The 4,745-nt window shown below is 41.3% G+C and overlaps 1 pseudogene; it reads left to right on the top strand.

Annotated features, from left to right (window-relative positions):
- The first annotated feature begins 1,729 nt into the window (after positions 1-1,729).
- LOC114888089 lies at positions 1,730-4,537 on the top strand (annotated as a pseudogene).
- The last annotated feature ends 208 nt before the right edge of the window (positions 4,538-4,745 follow it).

Raw genomic sequence — 4,745 nt, 5'->3', positions numbered from 1 at the left:
AAATACATCTTTATATCTCCGCAAACATCTAGAGCATTAGCTTGCATCTGGAAGACAATCTGCAAGTTTGTTGAATAATTATTAAAGACACTGACTCTTCAGTGACAATTGAACAAGACTAAATGACATTCTTGCAAGCCCCTGGCATAAAATCATAAGCAAAAGGGATTTTCTTCCAATATGAGTGTACCAATATAGGATTTACTTTAAAGTGGCTCCCAATAGTACTAATAAACTTCTAACATACTAGTCCCTAAGTTGAAATTTCTGTGCCCAGCTTTTGCAAACACCACACTCTACACACACACACACACACACACACACACCCTACATATCACATTTAATGTTCCAGTTAAACTGGTCTTCTTGTCATTCCCCAGACACAATTTTCACTGCCCCTCCCCCTTTGCCTTTATTTATGGTTTTCCTTTGGCCCTACTGCCTAGAAGGGATTCCCTTTTTCTTTCTATATTGCCTTAAATCTCATGGTCTAACACTCCTATCTTCTAGCAATATGAAGAATAATTATTCCACCTTTCTTTCCTGAGATATATTGAGAACCTAGAATGTCCAATGCTCAGACATTGTGATCTCTCTTGTCTTAAAAAGTGAAAACAGAAAACAAATCAAAAACATTTTGTCTGAACTACCCTGCCTAAATAATTAACACCTTCTTATATTTTAGCTTATCTCTAATTTTCTATTCCACACAGTCCAAAACTTTATTATACCACACCTTGTTCAGCTGTTTCTAAACTAGATTATAAGTTCCTGGGCTGAAAACTTTTCCTAAACTTCTTGTACTTCTTCATTTATTAATTCACTCCAGGGATTGCTTACCACATTTATTCATTCATTTACTTAATTCACTCATTCAATGAGCACCTATGAAATATAAATAAGATATTTTGATAATATATTGGGTTTATTGTGCTTAGTACAGGGCTATTTCTCATTATCTGTGAGATGGAAGGCTTGTTGCTATAAAATCAAACAAAAGTAACCATTAAATGGTGTTTGCCAGTATCCTGACATAATGATCCTGGTTCTGCTTCAGTTTAGCATAATCCCCTTACGTCTAGTTGAGATCTTACTGTATGTGTCAGCCAAGAGGTGTAGTGGGGAAAAACATGGACCCTGAGGAACAAGAGTGGAGATGTTCATGCCTGAAAGCTTCATCTTTTCACTGTGAAACATGGTGCAATGTCACCCGCTGAGAATGAAGATGGCAGCAGGGAGCTTGGGACTTAAGGAAAAGTGAATAATCCCTGGGAGGAAAGCAAGAGACTGCTCCCTAGAGAAGCAAGAAAGGATTGCTTTGAGGGTCTCACTGAGATTTGGGGACCAAAAACATATAGTAACAACAATCTGTGTTTTCCTCCAGTAACATTCAGTACCTAGGGATAGGGGCAGAAAAGACCAATTCTCCGTTTAGCTGAGGTCAAGACTTGGAAGGCTGATCCATTGGAGGAAATAGTTGGAAAGAGACTTGTAGTCAGGGAAGGGAGGGAAACGATGAGGCGAAGAGGAGCTTGAGGGACTGAAGAACTCAGTGGGGCACGGTGGGTGAAAGCTGGACCACTAAGGAGCTGTGGGCAGAGATTATTTTTGTATTGGTTTCCAGCTTCAGAAATGAAGCTGTTCTTGGTGAGAATGAGGTTGAGGATGGGTTGCTCATGGAGAATGGAAGTCCAGGTTTTGTAAGTTAAGGAGGTGAAGTTGAAGCTTGATGGATTGCTCACCAGACGTGAATGCTGTCTATAACTATGGCAAGAGCTCTGGAAGTCACGACTCCTATGAGTCAGGTGCCAAAAACTTCAATAAATGAAGACTGGTGGGATGGGGAGAGTGGTAGAGCCACATGGCCATGAAACCCAAAGAAGGGCTATTAGAAAAATGCAAAAGGGAATTTTGCCTATTAGTGAAGCTTAATTGGTTTATAGTTTGTTTCATTCTATGAAGCTGCTTAAATTTCCCATTTAATAAATCAGAAAACATAAGTATGGCTGATAAGTGTGCCAACTGAAGAATGTCTCTAGCCATCCAGCTCTACAAGGATTGATTCATTAACCACTGAAGTTGCTGACCTTTAGTACACCTTGAAAGGAGTTCAGGGTGGACATCAGGAATGAGACACTCTGTGCTCTGGGAAAACTGGCAGAACAGGCCTTTAGACAGTGTGAAATTTTCAGGAGGAAGTTTTATGAACCCAAACTCATGCATCTTCCCATACTTAGAAAAGCCCTAAAACCATTATCTAAGGTGCCCTAAAACCATTAACTAAGGTGTCTGTTTTTCATGACTAGCAACAAACTTCTACTGGGATGTGTGCTTGGTTGCTTGCACCCTCTGCCAAACTCACATATATACTGACCTCCCCTCTTACCTGTTGGAACAATTTCTCTGAGCTATCTGAGAGGCTATCTCCTGGGCTATAGTCCTCAGTAAGACACAGAATAAACTTGACTCACAGCTTTTACATTGTGCATTTTTTTTTAAGTTGACAAGTATATCAAACGTATACAAATTCAGAAATAAATACTTAGAAAAAACTTAGTTCTCTTGTTTTCTTTTAATGAGAGGCAATTTATCAGCCATCATGCGTTTCCTATCTCACTTAAAAATATCACAAACTGACATTTTGCTAATGTATTACACTTAATCAAAATCATATTTTGTTTTATCTAAGCTTCGGGTAGCATTTAAGTGTTGTCCTGGGAAACTTGTTTACAAGGATTAAGCCCAAGATTAAATATTTTAATGGCTAGATGGGGGAATGTTTTCTTTCTGCATCACTTCTCACCCAATTTAGGATATAAAGTATAAATCTTTTTGCAACAAACAAAGCTCCTTGAGAATCAGAGTCTGATTTCAAAACTAAGAAAATGTCATATTAAGTTTTTTAAACTTAAAACAGAAGGATAGTATGGAAACTCATACTAGTTTAAATGTTAAAGCCTAGGCATAAATCTTTATTTCTTCATCCCCTATAGGAGGAACTATAATTTACTGGTTAGAATTTCATTATAAGTGATCTCTATATTGTAAGAGAGCCCATAGAGAGGGCTGTCACCTCCAACATTTATGCTCCTTTAAATTCTCAAGAATATCACTGGACTTAGCAAAATAATAATCAGGTCACTATTGAGAATTGTTTCTTCTCAGCTAAGCAGTAACCAGGAAAGATCAAGGCAAATAGCTACAATTCCAAGTGCATAAGGCACAAGCAAGCTGTTCTTCCAACTGTTCCCTTAAACTCTTGTGGATTTTTAGTGCATGGAACTGAATTAAATGGCAGGAATTTGCAGAGATAACCAGCCCAGGTCTCTACAAAAAAAGAAAGAAAAAAAAAGAGGGAGGCAGTGAACCCCGTTAGTATCAAGTCAGACATTTTGGTCGGGGCTGGGCAGGTTTGGTGAGGAATGGAACCAGACAGAAGAAGGGGCTGCACGTCTGTAGAGTTGGAATGGTGACCTGGTCCTGGCTGGTGCTCTCAGAGTTTCCACAGGACTATCCTGATGTGAACTTGAGCTGCCTGTTACGCCCTTGAACTATGCAAGAATGCTTCCCAAATGATAACCCTGGACTCCTGTGCCTCAGCCCAACACTACACCTGCTCCTCTAGGCAAACTCTCCACCTCACCCGTCACCTCATCACTGTGAGTAACTTCATGGAACACATTAGTTATGTGCCATGCAAACTAAGTTAAAATCTCTTTTAGGCCTCATCCCCACCAGCATCAAATGGGGTGATGTTGATGTGGAGTTCCCTTGTGTCTTTGAGAAGGCTGAGGTTTACTTGAAGGTAAGTCTTCATCTTTGCCCCTTCGGCTGATTCCCCATGTGCATGCAATGGGAGTGAACCATGAGAAACCTGAGAGCTCTCTCAAGGTCGTCAGTAATGCCATCTGAACCACCAACCACAGTGGCTCTCCTGCCCAAGGTTATCCATGAAACTTTCACGTCGCGGAGGACTCACCATCACAGTCCATGCCATCAACGCTACCCAGAGACTGATGGTGGCCCCTCTGGCAAACCATGGTGTGAGGGTCATGGTGCTGTCCAGAGCATCATCCTTGCAACCAAAGGCACTGCCAAGAGTGTGTTCTAGATCTGACCTGCCATCTAGAGAGAGCTGCTAAATTTGACATCAAAAATGTGGTGGAGCAGGTGTCAGAGGGCTCCTGAAGAGCATCCTGGGCAACACTGAGGACTAGACGCTCTCCTGTGACTTTAACAGAGTCACTCACTTCTCCACCTTGATGCAGGGCCTGGCATTGCCCTCAGTGAACCTTTTGTTAAGCTTATTTGTTGGTATGAATTTGGCTACAGCAACCATGTGATAAACCTCATGGTCCATGTGGTTCCAAAGAGTAAGATTTCCCTGGAAAACAAGCCTAATAGCCTTGAGGTAGAGAGAGGTTCTCATCTGCTGAGAAGTCCTTGCCTCACCTCTAGCCCCCACCACAGTGAAAAACTCCCCTCCCCCACACAATTCCCATTCCAAGCACCTGAAGAACCCTACCTTGTCGGGTAGCATCAGCGCAATCAATATGATACACTGTACCCAGAGGAGGGAAATCTACATGAGTTCCCCTCTGCGAATCACATCCAAGCTCTTTAGTATGGCCTTTCTCTTCCTAATTGAGCTCTCAGATTACTTTTCTGTGCTCACTTCTAACCATTCATCCAACCCAATATCCTATACTTCAGCCATACTGACCTATTTGCTGCATTTTAACGAC

This window comes from Monodon monoceros, unplaced genomic scaffold (assembly GCF_005190385.1).
Source record: "Monodon monoceros isolate NGI ecotype Baffin Bay Population unplaced genomic scaffold, NGI_Narwhal_1 Super_Scaffold_8, whole genome shotgun sequence".
In the NCBI taxonomy this organism is placed as follows: Eukaryota; Metazoa; Chordata; class Mammalia; order Artiodactyla; family Monodontidae; genus Monodon; species Monodon monoceros.
The sequence above is the reverse complement of the archived record's forward strand: the minus strand, read 5'-3'. Positions and strand labels throughout refer to the sequence as shown.